This window comes from Mauremys reevesii, linkage group 17, assembly GCF_016161935.1.
Source record: "Mauremys reevesii isolate NIE-2019 linkage group 17, ASM1616193v1, whole genome shotgun sequence".
In the NCBI taxonomy this organism is placed as follows: Eukaryota; Metazoa; Chordata; order Testudines; family Geoemydidae; genus Mauremys; species Mauremys reevesii.
Window position 1 is genome coordinate 26522861 of NC_052639.1, and position 17230 is coordinate 26540090.

Here is a 17230-nt window from a genome sequence, read left to right on the forward strand (position 1 = left end):
TGACCTTCGAGGAGGTGGCTGTGTATTTCACTAGGGAAGAGTGGGTTCTGCTGGACCCCACTCAGAGAGCCCTCTACAGGGATGTCATGCAGGAGAACTATGAGACGGTGGTCTTGCTGGGTAAGGAGTCCTGTCGCCTGGGTTATTAGAAGCTGTGGGGTCTCTAAAGAACCTGAGTAGTAATAACAGTATACCTTTATTCATCATACAAGTTTTGCAGGTTTTCTTGCTCCCCCTTTTGCCTTATCTCCCACATGGTAGTATCATTTTTGGACATGTGCCTTTTTGGTGCCGTCAGTCATTTTAAAATTGGATTTAATATATCCTTATTGGCTATATTAATCACTGTAGCTTTCATGCCTTTTCCTCATTTTAAGAGGAAAATATGCCTCCTGTAGAATTCTAAATTGAGTAAATATGTGTATGACTCATGCATGATTTGTGTGACAGTGAGATGAGCTCTTTTCGGAGGCGTGTAATGTTGCCATTCAGGATCCCATGGGTGAAGGGATAAGAGAGCCGTGGGAGGGGCGGAGAAGTGGGGGGAGTAGGTAATTCTGGGGTGCCAGGACAGGGGGAGGGTGTGTGCAGGGTTAGAGCTAAGCAGCAGCAGGGAGGTAGGAGGTAGTGAGAGATGAGGAGAAAATACAAGAAGCTCCCAAGGTGCCGGGAAGTGGTGCCGGCTGAGAGTCATGGGAAGAAGGGAGGAGCGTGGAGGAAGGGCACCCGGGAAGTGGGCTGGGTGGGTCATTGGGAGGAGGAGAGGTTTGGGAATCTAGAGCTGTGGGGATCCCAGACCTTTAACCCTCAATCCCTACTGAAGCCTTGTTGCTTTAGAGCCTACACTCCAGTTTTATTTCTGTTCAGTTTTTTACATTTTTCCCCCCAAATATCATTATTTTAACATTTGACCTCCCTCTCCCACTCATAACCCCTCTCCCCATATAACCTCCCCATGTCTATGCTCAGTGACCCTGGCCACTGATCCTGAGTCCTTGCTGCATTCCTCCCTGTGACGATGCGGTTCTGGCGGGACCCAGCGGAGAGTGCCAAATCAGGACCAATTGCTCAAACAGGGCAGTCACAGCCCTAGGCTGGGTTTTTCCACCTCTAAGGCAAACCAAACCAGCCAGACAAAGAGGACTTTGGTTTCACCCCACTGGCTAACCACAAGTCACACAAGCAATTCCCTTAGACACTCCAGTCTCCCAGTATCACCACCAGTGCTACTCGTCCTGGGGATGAATGGTTATGAAAACCAACACCCCAATAAAAGAAAACTGTTCTCTCTATCCCAAAGGACCAAGCCCCAGACCCAGGTCAATATACACATCAGATCTTACCCACAAATCACGCTCTTGCCAATCCTTTAGAATCTAAAATCTAAAGGTTTATTCATGAAGGAAAAAGGTAGAGATGAGAACTAGAATTGGTTAAATGGAATCAATTACATACAGTAATGGCAAAGTTCTTAGTTCAGGCTTGTAGCAGTGATGGCATAAACTGCAGGTTCAAATCAAGTCTCTGGAGTACATCCCCCGCTGGGATGGGTCATCAGTCCTTTGTGCAGAGCTTCAGTTTGTAGCAAAGCCCTCCAGAGGTAAGAAGCAGGATTGTAGACCAGATGGAGATGAGGCATCAGCCTTAGATAGGTGTAACTGGTTGGGACTCACCCCCGCGGCGCCTCCTGCTGGTGACTCTGGGAATTAGCTCATTCCAGTGGAGCACCTCCTCCTGGTGGTGTCCCGTCCGTTGTTCTGTCCTCTGTTATCTCTGGACCCGCGTTGCTGCGTGCTCGGCGGCGTCCTCTTTGAGGCCACTGCCCTCCGGCAGTGCCCTTAGTCCTTCTGCGCCCCCTTCCGGGGGGGTCAGTGCTCAGTGGTCTCACACCCCAGTCACTATGTGCAATCGCCCTCTGAGTCTAATCCCTCCTGTCAGGGATCTGGCGTAGCAAGATGGCCGCTCCCTACAGCCAATGGCTGGGTGCACTGCAAAGGGGGGGACCCAGGCCCGCCCTCTACTCTGGGTCCCGGCCCAGGGACCCTCTGGCGTCAGCCTCGCTGTCCTTCTCTCCCCTTCTGCTGTCTGTTTCCCTGGGCCGCTTCCCCTACGGCCCCTTGCACCCGCTAGGCCCTTCCCTTCAGGGCCTGCAGCCTGGCAGGCTACGGGTTCAAGCTCCCTAGCCTCCCCGAGCATGGCCAGCACTGCGCTGTCCGCGGTGCTAGTCTCCGCCCTTGGAGACTGACCTTCCCCTGTCGAAGGCCTGGGACAGACTGACTGCTCCTGCTCTGGGCAGCCTTTATATACCCTGAGCCTGGCCTGAGTGGCTGTCTCTAATCTGGGCCCTGATTGGCTCTCAATAAGCCCCTCTCTGATTGGCTCACTGTCTGCACAGGCGCCCTGGCCTGCCGCAGCCCACTCTCACAGGGAGTGGGGCAATTCTCCCCACTACAATAGGCTTTTCCAGGTGTAAGAACCTCTTTGTCCTTACTGTGGAAAATTACAGCAAAATGGAGTCTGGAGTCACATGGGCCAGTCCCTGCATACTTTGCTGAGTCACAAGGCGTGTCTGCCTTCTCTCCATGGGTCAATTGTGTAGCTGATGTTCATTAATGGGCCATCAAGCAAGCTGGGCAGAGCTAACACCAACTTGTCTGGGATGTTTCCCAGAAGCACAGCACCAACTTGAAATACAGACAGTATAGAGCCAATATACATAACTTCAACTAAAAATGACACATGCACACAGACAGCATAATCATAACCAGCCACCCATAACCTGGTCTTAGACACCTTATATGACCCCCTTTATCTAAGATTTGGTGCCACTACAGGACCTTGGTTGCAAACCATGTTCTATATGGTCCCAGTTTATACCAATAACGTCACACTCCCTCCCATAGCAGGGCCGCTACCCAGGCACAAATGGGCACTTTGTTGATGATGTCACTGGGTGGTTGTGTAGCCCGTACAATTGTTACACCTATAAGATTACATATTCGAAGCCCTTCACACCACTCGGGCTTATCTCTATACACCCATACAGTCTGTTCCCCAGTGTTCCCTTCCCAGCTCTGATGCTGCAGAGCATTTACCCCGTCCTCCTTCCCAGCCTTGCCTGTGTCCCTGTTCCTGTTCCCCCCACTTAATAAACATGATTCCAATTTCCCTTCCCCCTCCTGTTTGACCCCAGTTTATAGAGTCATATTCTCAGCTACACCTAGCACGATTGATTGTACAGAAGAGAGAAACAATTAGAGAACCAGACAGATAAACAACAGAAAAGTGAGGGCCATGAAGATAGAACAATACAGAAATGAGAGTTTCGCAGTCAGAGCCATTGATAAGTGATTTCTTGCCAGACAGGATGCTGTCAAACTAAGTTTCTTTTATCCACCTTAAGATCTGTTTCTTTATCTGGTGGTGATGGGCATCATACAGACAGGATCGTCTTCCTAACAGCCTAATAGCACCTTATTTCAGTGTGACTGGTTTGGGATGAGAGGATGTGACCCTTCGCTTCCCAGCTAATGGCTGCCCCTGCTGCTTAGCCAAAGTCCTTAGCCTAAGAAAAAGGCCTCAGACTATCCTAGTCAGGGCCGGCTCTGGCTTTGCCGCTCAAGCAAAAAAAAAAAAATGGAGGGTGGGGGCCACCGGGCTGCAGGGAAAAAACAAAAACAAAAACAACGGGGCCAGGCGGCAGCGAGAGTGCCAAATCAGGACCAATTGCTCAAACACCACCTCCGCGCCGCCTGCCGGGAGGGCTCCGAGCTGCAGCTGCTCCGGTTGGCAGGGAGGGAAGGGCGCGGGCTGCCCTGCCGGGCTCGCTGCAGGCGCTGCCCTCCTCCGCCCCCTACAGGGCAGCCAGAGCAGCAGAAAAAAACCCCGTCAGTGCCGCCCTAGGATTGGGCGGATGCCGCCCCCTAGAATCTGCCGCCCCAACCACCAGCTTGCTCAGCTGTGCCTGGAGCCGGCCCTGATCCTAGTGAGAGAAGACCCATACACAGGCAGACTGAGATTTTCATTCTTTGTTTTCATACTCCTGTAACTAGTTAAGTGATAAAAAACAATTGTAAGTTCTTAATGTATAGGCTTTACAGGCAGGCCTGAATATCTCTATTCTAACAGAGGATTCGACCCCTTCCTCCATTCTGTGTTTGTCTTTTCTATTTAGATTGTAATTCTTCAGGGCATGGGCCATCTACTATTCTGCGTTTGTACTGTGCCTAGCACAATGGGGACCCCCTGTTAGTTGGTCCCTAGGCACTGAGGTAATGAATGTGATTTAGAATAATTACTCTCCTGCCACATTGAGCCAAGGAAGCTGGCCCTGGGATGTTACTGCTTAAAAAGGAGATTGGCTTAAAACCATGGACTATTATTTGTGAAAAGTATCCCACAAATTCCACTGACCTCCCTTGATTTCTTTGCCTTGAGTAGAGTTTCCAGTTTCCAAACCTGATGTGATCTCGCAGCTGGAATGAGGAAGAGCCGTGGGTCCCAGGTCTCAGGGCTCTGAGAAAGAAGTGCCCCTGAGAGCTGCCTGCACAGGTGGGGGTGGTTAAACCAACTCGAAAACTGTCCAGGAAACATTTGGGATGCCCTACAAAGACCTTGTGAGCTCTCCAAGTTCAGGATTGTTCCCTGCAGATGTGGCATCATTAGATAGATGTCACTTACAGCATCCCACCTATCCTGACTGTCAACTGGCAGCAGGTCCCCCAATCTCGCTTTCCCTGAGAGTTCTGGTGAGATGCAGACCAAAACTGATCCCTTCCATTCTCCTCTGGGGAGAGGTTTGGGAAAATCTCAACATATATTTTGGTTGGTTCATCCCTTTTTCCATTCCTATCTCTGAGATTTCCTTTCTCTCAGGCACAGAGAGTGACCTATGTCTCATTCTCTCTGTCTCCCATCAGGTGACAGGATGGTGAGTGATAACAAGGAGGAGAAACCCCAGCAGGAAGATGCTGAGCCAATAGAACCACATGGGACATTATCAGGAAGATCGAAGGGAATGTTTCCTGGAGTTGTGCACTCCCAGAAAAAGCAAAAGCAAAAGCCTGTGAGACTCAGCAGAGGCCAGAGGAAAACTTCAGTAGCCACACAGACCTTATTACAAGTGAGAGAATCAACTTGGAAGACACACATTACACATGCCATGAGTGTAGGAAACACTTCAATTGGAGCTCACACCTTATCACACATCGTAGAATCCACACAGGAGAGAAACCTTATGGATGCTCTGAGTGTGGGAAATGCTTCACTCATAGTTCAACCCTCATTTCACATCAGAGAATCCACACAGGGGAGAAGCCCTACACATGCTTTGAGTGTGGAAAAAGCTTCAATCAGAGCTCACACCTTATCAGATATCAGAGAATCCACACAGGAGAGACGCCCTACACATGCTCTGCATGCGGGAAAAGCTTCACTCAGAACTCTACCCTGATCGCACCTCAGAGAATCCACTGTGGAGAGAGACCCTACACATGATCTGAGTGTAGGAAAAGCTTCAGTCAGAGCACAAACCTTATTAAACATCAGAAAATCCACATGGGAGAGAACTGTAATAAATGCCTTGATTAGGGCTGGCCAAAGGTTGAGGGAGTTTTTGTTGTTTTTATCGCATTTGCTCATTCCTGCATTGTGGTCTTTGCTCCATCTTCACTGTGGTCTCTCAGCTCCCACACATGAGTTACCTGCTTCTGCATTTTGCAGCTCACCCTTCATTGGGGTCAGTCCTGTGATCTTTTCTATCAACTCCTTTCCTTTTGAGTCGTAGGAGTGTGTGTCCCTCCAGCCAGGAATGTTCATCAGCTCCAGGTGAGAGAGAGGTTTGATCCCAACAAGCTACACTGAGGCAAAAACTACCTGTGCCTTCCATCCACTAGGGCTGTACATGGCATTGGCTGCTCAAGTTAGTGATCTTGGTGTAAAAAGACAATTATAGTTGTAGTGCAGATGCAGCTGCAGCCCAGGTGCAGTGGTTGGCATTAGCTTTCCTTTGACCTGACCTAAACTCCATCACTTTTCCTAGTCTAAACAAACCCTGAGCATCACGGTTATACTGTTCCCCCATTTCAAACCAAGTGTTAGTCATCGAGTTCCCCCTTTGGAAACCAATTGTTTCATTCCCAGTTGCTCTGATGTTGCTTCAGGTTGTGCTGGAGAGCAGATATTTTTATTATCATTTTCCTCACTTAAAATATATTGAACTATAACAAAGAGCAGGAACAGGGCAGGGATAGGGAAAATGTCATTTCACCCTTTGTAACAACAGAAGAAGTTAGTGTAAGTCAGAGGATTCCCTTATTCCCGATCACCATTCCAATCCTCCATTTGTTCAATTGGTTAGGTCACTATTTTTTCTAAAGGGCTGAGAAGAGGATTCCTTAGTAAATGACTTGGAATGAAGCAAAATACCAATGGATTTCACTACCAAAGTCGTTGTGGCCCAGGCCCTGCAAGAGTCGCTCCTGAAGATATCTCCTTCCTAATCAGCTGCTTATTGCCTATTATTTGGGAAATACAATCCATATTGAGGTAGGGATGGGAAAAATGGAAATGACATTTGTCTTCAGCTCACCCCTGGAGGTGCTGCAAATGTGTAGAAAATGGAAGGTGTGTTGAATGTGATATAGCTGCAGAAAGATGCCTGTTTTTAATAGAGACCTGACATTTGGTGTCTTACAGGGATTCTAAGCTGCATCTGAATTTAGTCCCTAATTTAAATCTGTGCCTCCAGATTAAAGAAATAAAAGGGCATAGTTGGGGGAGTTGTACCTCACTATCACTACTGATCTGTTGTGCAGTTGGTGAAGAATTCTACGCCAGAGAAGTATAAAATTACTCCAAGCAAGGTCACAGATTTGACAAGAACTCAGGTAGAAATTGCAGGTACTGGTGGTTGATTTTCACCCCGAGATGGAAGCTATGGTGACCTGTGGCCCAGGTAAACTCTTTTTAGACCCCTGCTCCCTAGTTAAGTGGCCTTGGTCACACTCCTAAAGGACACCATGATTAAATTGGGAACAACTGTCCTTTACCATTTCAATCCAAAGTTTCATGAAGCGTAGAGAGAAACAGCTGATTCCTTCAGAGCCATTCCATGCCTATGGATCCCAATCTGGCTGCCTTGTTGGACAAAAAGCACTTCCATGCTGGGAAAACAATGGTAGCCCATGAAGAATGTATCGGATTCGAAGTTCAGACTGCAGGATACTTGAATGCTGAGTCCAGAGTCTGTGGTTTAGTCCAGGACTGCACAACTCGTAAAGCGGCAAGGGCAATAGTACTCCAAAGAAAACAGCTGAGGGCCAAAACCCCCCTGGCTCCACTGAAACCCCCCAGTGCCACCCAGCCCCACAAAACCCCCCCCCAAGCACTGTCCGCCCTGTGGAAACAAACCCTCCTTCCCCAACACCACCCCGCCAAAACAGCAGTATTGAATGTTGGTAATAAGTTATAGCAGGCCCCTAAGGTAGTATAACGAAGGTAAAAGAAAACTCTCTTTTTGCTAGAAGTAGAATAAGATCTTCCCCCCACTTTGTAGTCAATTATGCTATTGAATGAATGAGGTGTGAATGTGGAAGGCAACACCCCCAGACAGCTGCAACCCTCGGAGAGGGGATGGGAGCCAGACCAGATCAGTAGAACAGGTCAGCCACTGACTCACTACTCGCCTTCTCAGCCTCCCACCCCCCGCTCACCTTCTCAACCCCCTTCCCCACCGCCAGCTCACCTGCCAACCCACCAATTCCTGCCCGCTCACCTCCTCAGTCCCCCAGCTCACCTCAGCTCTCCCCTCCCCGGCTCGCATACTCATCCCCTGCCACTGCCCGCCGGCTCTCCTCCTCAACCTCCCACCCCTGGCCAGGGATGAGCTACCAAAATCTTAACAACCAGTTCCCTCCTCACCCCAGGGGTTGTGTCCCCGGGACTCCTGCGCCTATCCAACCCCTGCGTTCCTTTTATGCCCCCTCTGGATCCCACCCCATCCACTGCCCTTCCCTGTCCTCTGACTGCCCCCTGTCACCCCATCCAACCCCTCCTCATTCCTGATGGCCCCCCTGGGACCTTTGCCCCATTCAACCACCCCTTCTCCCTGTCCCCTGACCACCTCTGGAACCCCTGCCCCTGATGGTGCGCGCGGGACGCCTGGGAGGACTGAGAAGCACAGGGCGCCGTCACACTCAGGCCCAGGGTGGCAGAGGGAGGTAGGTGAGCTGGGGTGAGGAGCAGTTCCCCTGTGCACCCCCCGGGTTACCTGCTGTGGTGCGGGCGGCCCCCCTGACCCAGCTCACTTTGTCTCTGTCTCCACCTTACTGGGCCTGAGCGCGAAGCTGCCACACCGCTTCTCTTCCCTCCAAGGCTTCCTGCGCGAACAGCTGATTCACGGAAGCGGGGTGGGACATTCAGGGGAGTAGGTGGAGCGGAGGTGAGCTGGGGTCAGCCGCTGGCTCACCTGTCCCCCCGCCACTGCCAACCCCCTCAGCCCCCTCCCACCCGCTATTGTGTCATACAGGAGGCCTGTGATATGCAGGGGTCAGATTAGATGCTCTAATGGTCTCTTCTAGCCATAAAGTCGACTAATTTCTAAAAAACTGAGTGTAGCATTGGGAGCAGCAGCATCTGATGTTTTACTGTCTAGCCGGCTTGCTTCCTAGAACGAATGCTCCTTGAGTGGGGTGATCCACAGGGAGTAGCTCAAACCTCCAAAGTGCCTGGCCAGGGGCAGGACATTAGCCCAGCAAGGGAGGGGTGTGGCAGTGACATCACAAAGGCCTTTTGCAGGGGCTCAGACTATTGGCCAAAGGTGGTTGGGAGGTGGTGACCTCACAGAGAGATGCTGACATCAGCCAGGCAGGACAGGGGCGAGGGGCCAGGGAAACCTCAGAGACCCTGTGGCTTTGCTTCAGCAAGTCTCCTTCTCCAGGTCTCTCTTTGAGGACTGGGGGAGTATTGGGGTTCACGTACCTGAGCGCCAGGAGGAACCTCTTTCGAGTTTTCTCCTTCTCTTTTAGTGATTTCCTAGAAAACAGATGTCCCTGTTTAGAAGGCAAGAGCCTCCTCGAGGTTTGAAACCTGTTCAGTCTCAGTCATCTGGTGAGAGTTGAATTCTAGGCATGGAAAAAACGAGCTTAAGGAGGCAGAATTTTATTGTGTACCTGGGATTTTGTCCCTTAGATTCACTGGGGACATTGGGGTTTGTCCTTTGTTTCACCTTTTCGTCCATCCCTCCCTCCCTCCTTTCTCTTCGTTTCTTGCTTCTTTTATCCTTTCTTCTGTTCTCCTCCCAAAACCAGGAGAGGGCTGTGTGTGTGTGTGTGTGTGTGTGTGTGTGTGTGTGTGTGTGTGTGTTGCAGGGCAGTGATCCCCACCAGTTACCTGGGCCATCCTTTGGGCTCTCTGGTGAGAACTCTCAGCCTCCCATCCTCAGTTTCTTCCCTGATTGGCTGAGCAGGGGGTTATTGCCAGAGAGGAGAGTCAGGTCTTGTTGTTCTTTTTTAAGACCAAGTAAATAAGTCATAAGCAGTTGTATGTTTGATGAATTTTGCTGCTTCTCTGCACTAATTGTCTCTGAGCAGTTCATGATTCTCTCTAACATGCAGTTCTCCTAAAATACTGGCTGAATACTTAACTGTGCACTGTTGCTGGTCTGGAGCTCATCTGAGAGCACTTTACTCAGATCATTCAATGTAGAAAATTTAAGATCCGATGCTTAGTTTGAAAATCAGGGCTCTTGGGTCTTATTCCCAACTCTGCCACTGATTATGCGACCTAAGACAAGTCAATTATCCTTTCTCAGCCTTATCTTCTCCCTCTTTCAAGTAGGGATAATAATGATCCGCTCCTACCTACCTCACGGTGGGTGGAGATACGACCAACTATAGGTTTTTGCTGTCCCAAGCAAAAAAAAATATTGGCTGTCCCCACCCCAGTCCTGGGCTCCTCTCTGAATCTCCCTGCTGCCCCAGCCCTGGGCTCTGCCCCTCCACCCACACCCCCTGCTGCCCCAGTTCTGGGCCTCCCCCCCAACCTGTACCCCCCTACTGCCAGCCCTGGGCTCTCTCCCACCCACCGCACCCCATGCCATCCCAGCCTGGGCTCTCCCTACACACACCAGCACCCTCTGCCACCCCAGCCTTGGGATCTTCCCACACATGCACCCCGTGCTGCCCCAGCTCTGGGCTCCCCCCGCCCACTTGCACCCTCCTTCCACCCCAGCCCTGGGTCACTGGTAACTTGCTCCCAGAGTGGGTCATTCAGCAGGAATTTTGGATGTGCACAGAACACAGACAGGATTGGTTCCCATATGGTTACAGAACTGCAGTAACATGCAACAATTTCCAGCTTGTGTGATTAAAGGATATCTGGATGCATATTATAAGACTGTCCTACAGAAATGAGGAAACGTTGAGGTGCCTTTATTATTCTTATGTTCCATTCTTTGTTTCTATGGGCAATTTGCCAATGCAATATCACTGTCTTCCTTTTAAACAAATAAAACTATAAAACAAACAAACAAAGGCAATGGCTGTTGAAAATAGCAATTCCAGTCTTAAAAACCACTGGGAAGCATTTCTTGCTCAAGTTTATCCAACTTTTTCTACAGCAAATTACAGTGAATCAGTATATTTGATTTGGGAGAAATGAAGTAACAGCTGCCCAAATTGAGCTTCAGCACTCCTGAATTTTGAGGGTGTTCAAATCTGGAAGGCAGGTGCTAGATTCCCTTTCTGAATATTAGCTAAATCTGGAAAGGAAAAGTCAATTTCTGCTTCGATGGCTCAGAAGTGGAAATCCTCTACGTGCCTGGTACTGTATCTAAAGCTGCCCAGGTCCAGTAGAGCCTCTCCTCCCTTACTCTTAAATTCTAGTGGGATCCACGTACCTCCCTTGCTAGGATTCAGATAAAGAGGGGAACTGTCCATTTAGTCCACCCAATTCCTTCCTTGGGGGCTGCAAGGTGAGGTCACACCAGTATCTCTAATCCAGTCTGGGGATGTCTTCTGAAGGGGATATCTATGGCAAAGCCTTCTACAACTTGGGCACACTCGTTCCCCATTCACAGTGCCACCCCGCTCTAGCAGTGAGCTCTCCATTGACAGCAAGCTGCAGCTTGAGGTTTCAGCTACCGTACTCCCTCCCCCTCCCTTTCCTGTTGATAGCGGCCAAGGGAATGCTGAGAAATGTAGTTTTTTCCCTGCTCCAGAGCTGGCTCTATAGGCAGGGATCTAACCAAGGAACTACAGCTCCCAGGGCCCCCTGTTGGTTCTCAGCTCCCAGGCTGGATCCCTGCTGGCTGCCGCCCCTGCAAATGGGCTGCTCCAAGCACCTGCTTGCTTTGCTGGTGCCTAGAGTCGCCCCTGCCTCCACCCATCCTGCACCCCCACCCTGTGCCCCAGCCTGGAGCCTGCACCCAGCACCCAAACTCCATTCCAGAGCCCAACCTCTCAACCATCCCACACCCCAAACCCCTGCCCCAACCCAGGGCTGCACCCCAGACCTCCTCGCCCGACCCAACCTCCCTTGCAGAGCCTGAGGCAGGTGAGGGGCAGAGTTCGTCGGGGGGGGGAGGGCTCTGTGCAGTAATATAGTGACTCCTTGGGTCTTTGAATGAGGCTTTATACTTGGGGTGGGGGGGTGAGGAGGCAAGCAGCGAGTCGGTGGATGGAGAGGGGCAAATCTCCCAGATTCAAAATCTGTGACTGTGTCTGTTGGTCCTTCTAGCTGCTTTTCTCTGGGCCGGGGTTGTTCCCACAGGAAGGTGTTTGCTTCTTATCCCCGAGGCCATCAGTATGTCTGCTCTTCTCTAGTCAGCCCACTTGCCAAGCCTGATTGTCCTTGGTTGGGCTGCCAGCCCTCTCCAAGGATTGCAGCTGTCTGGAGGTACTGCCCTCCACGCCTTGCTCAGTCACACCTCATTCATTCAACAGGGCAGTTGATTACCAAGTGGGGAGATCTTATTCTACTTCTAGCAAAAGACACTTTTCTTTTACCTTAATTACACTACCTTAGGGGCCCGCTATAACATATTACCAAGGTTCAATACAAAGTCATATACAAGTTATACAAAAATGCATAATGCAGAGATTTATCTACAACTGCATTGATTGACTGCATTGATTGACTGTGCAGTAATATAGTGACCCCTGGTCTTTGAATGAGGCTTCATACTTGCCTCATTAATGCAGAGAAGCAGCAAAATCCATCAAACATATAAGTGGTTATGACTTATTTACTTGGTCTTAAAAGAGAACAAAAAGGCCTTGAGTCTCCTCCCTGTCAATAACCCCTGCTCAGACAATCAGGGTAGAGACTGAGGATGGAAGGCTGAGGGTCTCACCAGAGAGCTCAAAGGATGGCCCAGGTCACTGGCAGGGATCACTGCCCCAGCACTACTGCAGCTCCACAGTTTGGGGTGGACCTCCCACAGTGAGAGCTGCCGAGCACTCCCCCGCAACACACACTCACACACACACACACACACACACACACACACACACACACACACACCCTCTCCTGGTGTTAGGAGGGGAACTGGAGAAAGGACAAAAGAAGCAAGGGAGGAAGAGAAAGGAGGGATGGATGGAGGAAAAGGTGAAACAAAAAGGACAAACCCTAATGTCCTCAGTGATTCTAAGGGACAAGATCCCAGGTTTGGAATAAAATTCTGCCTCCTTAAGATCATGTTTTCCATGAATTCAACTGTCACCAGATGGATCAGACTGAACAGTTTCAAACCTCGAGGAGGCTCTTACCTTCTAAACAGGGTCGGCTGTTTTCAAGTAAAATCACTAAAAGGGAAGGAGAAAACTCGAAAGAGGTTCCTCCTGGCGCTCAGGTACGTGAACCCCAATACTCCCCCAGTCCTCAAAGAGAGACCTGGAGAAGGAGACTTGCTGAAGCAAAGCCACAGGGTCTCTGAGGTTTCCCTGGCCCCTCGCCCCTGTCCTGCCTGGCTGATGTCAGCATCTCTCTGTGAGGTCACCACCTCCCCACCACCTTTGACCAATAGTCTGAGGTCCTGCAAAAGGCCTTTGTGATGTCACTGCCACACCCCTCCCTTGCTGGGCTAATGTCCTGCCCCTGGCCAGGCACTTTGGAGGTTTGAGCTACTCCCTGTGGATCACCCCACTCAAGGAGCATTCGTTCTAGGAAGCAAGACGGCTAGACAGGAAAACATCAGATGCTGCTGCTCCCAATGCTACACTTAGTTTTTCAGAAATTAGTTGACTTGATGGCCAGAAGAGACCATTAGAGCATCTAATCTGACCCCCTGCATATCACAGGCCTCCTGTATGACACAATAGCTTCTTTTGGGGCAAACACATTCCAGAATTCTCCGGTTCTCCATATGAACCCAACAACCAGCGCACACAGGTCCAGAAGTGGGCAATCTCTCCTATGGTCACTAGATGGCGATGCAGCCTGGCACTTTCCCATTCATGCGATGATCCGACCTTTTGGTTAACTAATCTGGCCCTGGTCCCAATTCGATGGGATAAAGGGGGTTCCTCTCTCCTTGTGAGCGATCGTTTGATGCAGGGGATCTTCTGCTGGTGTTATTCCTTGTGGAAAAGTACAAATTGCAAAACTGATGGGAGGGGCCTTCTGAGGTGGTAGGGAGGGGTCATGCTGTTACCTGCAATGTACACAGGCCCCGCAGCAGGGACGCACCTCGGAATGTGCATAGAAACAGGTTAAAAGTGCATCACAACAGTGAAGCCGTTGTCAAGATGCTATTCTGTGCAGAGGACTTTAAGACAGCCCCTGCTCCTGATCTGAGGCCTGAATTGATTTCAATGGGAATTAGGAACTGAAATCCCTTTAAAAAATCTGGCCCTAAGTGATTTGCTCAAGGTCACAAAGGAAGTCTGCAGTGAAGGCAGAACTTAAACTCAGACCCCTCAAGTGTTAGTCGAGTGCGATAACCTCTGGACCATCCTTCCTTTCTCCTGTGTCTGTCTAATGACGTGCTTCTGTCTATCTAACCCCAGACGTAACCATGTCTCTCTCTATCTAGCCCCATAGAAAAATAATCCGTCTGTCTAGTGTCTACCTACTTTTCCATAACTAAGCCAGGAGCTAGACTATTTATAAGAAGTCAATTAAAACCACAAACTAGGAATAAACTCTGATTACGTTCAAGAACCAGCATTCTTGTTGAAATCAGTAAGATTATGTTCACACTGGTTCACTGTATATTAACTGAGGAGATATGAATGAAGAGCAAAGTTAAGCAGCGGGAGCTCTATTAAAACTATGGGTGAAACCCTCATGCCTGCTCTGGCTTCTTGCACAGCCTAAAACTGGAGTTCTGCAGTGGGAAGCATAATAATAATAATTCTCTGCTACATTAAAGAGCCCTTTAATACCCAATATGTTCTCTCCATTAAGGCACTTCAACACTTCAATGAAGTTATCTTTCAATCTTCTTTTGATAAGTTAAACAGGTTGAGCTCTTTCAATAGCTCACTAGAAGGCATTTTCTCCAGCCCTCAGAACATTTGGTGGCTCTTTGCTGCCCCAGCTCCAATTTCACAACTTCTTTTCAAACGAGGACACCAAAACTGGAGGCTGTATTCCAATATCAGGCTCACTGATGCCGTGTTACCTCCTGTGATGTTATTGACATAAACTGTAACTGTATAGATCACCGTTGTGACCACTATTCTAGATTTGCAGCCAATATTGCATAAAGGTTGTCGTGTAAGGGGTCTATGGAGAGGTTATGATTGGCTGATTAGAATTATGCTCAGGGCCGGCTTTAGGAAGTGCGGGGCCCAATTCGAACAGTTTCGATGGGGCCCCGCCAGGATGACTAAAACAAAAACCACGTTAAAAACTCGTGGGGCTTGTACTCACCGGGCGGTGCTCCGAGTCTTTGGTGGCACTTCGGTGGTGGGTTCTTCACTCACTCCAGGTCTTCGGCGGCACTGAAGGACCCGCCAAAGTGCCGCCGAAGACTCGAGCGGGTGAAGGACCCGCCGACGACATGCCCCTGAAGACCCAGAGTGCCGCCGGGTGAGTAAAAATTAAAAAGGCGCCTCTAGCCAGGGAAGGGATTCTTACTGGGTACGGGGCCCTCTTAGGCGTGGGTCCCAATTCGGGGGAATTGGTGGAATAGCCCTAAAGCTGGCCTGCAGCTACAGATTAAAACTCCGCAGTGTTTGTTGGGGCAACTGGAGCCGTGGGACCTACCTGGAGATGCTGAAATCTCACCCTTGTCTCTCTCCTCCTGCCTCTACCTCCGAGCCAGGCACTGGGCAGTTCAGTGGGAAGGGATGAACTGATGATCATCAGTTTGTTTTATGATGGTGGGGAGTGGTTTAAACTATTTCCCTCAATCACGCCTCCCTTGCAGGGGCGGCTCTAGGATTTTGTCGCCCCAAGCACGGCAGGCAGGCTGCCTTCAGCAGCTTGCCTGTGGAGGGTCCACTGAAGCTGTGGGACCAGCGGAGATCCCCTGGCTTGCTTCCCCAAGCACGCGCTGGCGTGCTGGGGCCTGGAGCTGCTCCTGCTCCTTGGCAGCTCAGTCACCATTTTAGATAGAGCACTGCTGTGGTGCCTGGGCACTGGGCCATGCGGGGCCTTTAACACCACAGCCATGGGGAGGGGGGGCTGAGAGGGACCATCGTGCGAGGAACACGAGTCCTTCTACCATCCACCACACCCTAGTTTGGAACTGCTGCTGCCGGCTCACCCCATCTGTGGGGACTTCTATCCCCTCTGCCTCCCTCTAGCTGGGGGTTTTCCCTTCTGCACCTACCTGGCATGGCAGCCCCGTCTGAACCCCTGATCCTGTCCCAGTTTTGTCCCTCTGCCCATCCCGCCCCTCCGATTCCCCCCTTCAGGGGGATTTTCCGGCCTTTGATTGCAGGGAGCAGATTCTGATGGCGCGTGAGGGCAGCAGCTTGCAGCTGTTACTGAGCATGTGAGAAGAGCATTAGAAGGGAAGACCGGCCAGACTGGGTCAAACCAAAGCTCCATCTAGCCCAGTGTCCTGTCGGCCGATAGCGGCCGGTGCCAGGTGCCCCAGAGGGAATGAACAGACAGGAATCATCCAGGGAGCCATCCCCTGTCGCCCAATTCCCAGCTTCTGACAGACAGAGGTTAGGGGCACCATCCCTGCCCACCCTGGCCAACAGCCATTGATGGACCTGTCCTCCACAGAAACACAGAATCCTAGACAATGAGGGTTGGAAGAGACCCCAGGAGCTCATCTAGCCTAAGCCCCTGCTGAAAGCAGGACCACGAATCTCTCTAGTTTCCTTTTCATCACAGGACCCTGCTCAGGAACAGTGAAGTTGCAAGATCTAACAGGAAACAGCTTCAGAAAGAAGGGCAGCTCCTCTTCCTCCTCCCCTCCCGTGGGGACGAGCAGCCCCCCAACAGCCTCTCTGCCCCGGCCTCCTTCAACCCATTGCCCCCTTCAGCCTCCCCCAACTTCCCCCATTGCTCCTTTAGCCTCCCCCAACTTCCCCCATTGCTCCTTTAGCCTCCCCCAACTTCCCCCATCGCTCTCTTCAGCCTCCCCCAACTTCCCCCATTGCCCCCTTCAGCCTCCCCCAACTCCCCCCCACACTGCCCCGGCTCCACCGCTCTCAGGTTCCCTTCCCCACAACCATCTGCTTCCTCACCATGGGGAACAGGAGCAGAAAATGCTTTTGAAAAAACCTTCTGCGAAGTAAAAATAAAACAAGCCAAGCAACCCCCTCCCTGGCTTTGTGCTGGGTGCCCAGCTGTGGGCTTGTGTGTGGGGGGGGAGGCTGTTCTGAGCACACTCCAGTCAGGGAAGGGGCAGAGTTGGCCAAAGGGGCAAGTTGAATCTTTAGCAGAGAATTCCTTTCTCCATTGTGTTAGCTAAGCGTTGCTGTTAAATGTCAGCCGACGAATGCCGCATTTGAAACAATCTGACTCTAACCCCACTGCCATCTCTGTTGCTATAGTTCTCACATCCTCTGCTCTTGTGATGTCACCACATGACATAGTGTCTTATTCTCATAGTGTCCTGTGGGTTAGACAGGAATAAGTTTATGAGGTAAATACTGAAGCATAACTCCATCCCTTCCTCCTTTTGACTTCGCAAACCTAAACCCTGTCGCATCCCTCAGTCCCAACCCAGCCCCACCGGCGCTGCTGCGGCTGGGAGACAGGGGCCCTCTCACCTGGCCCTGAGCTGCTGTGGGAGAGAGGGCTGGAGGGGCAGTTCTTTCTTCCT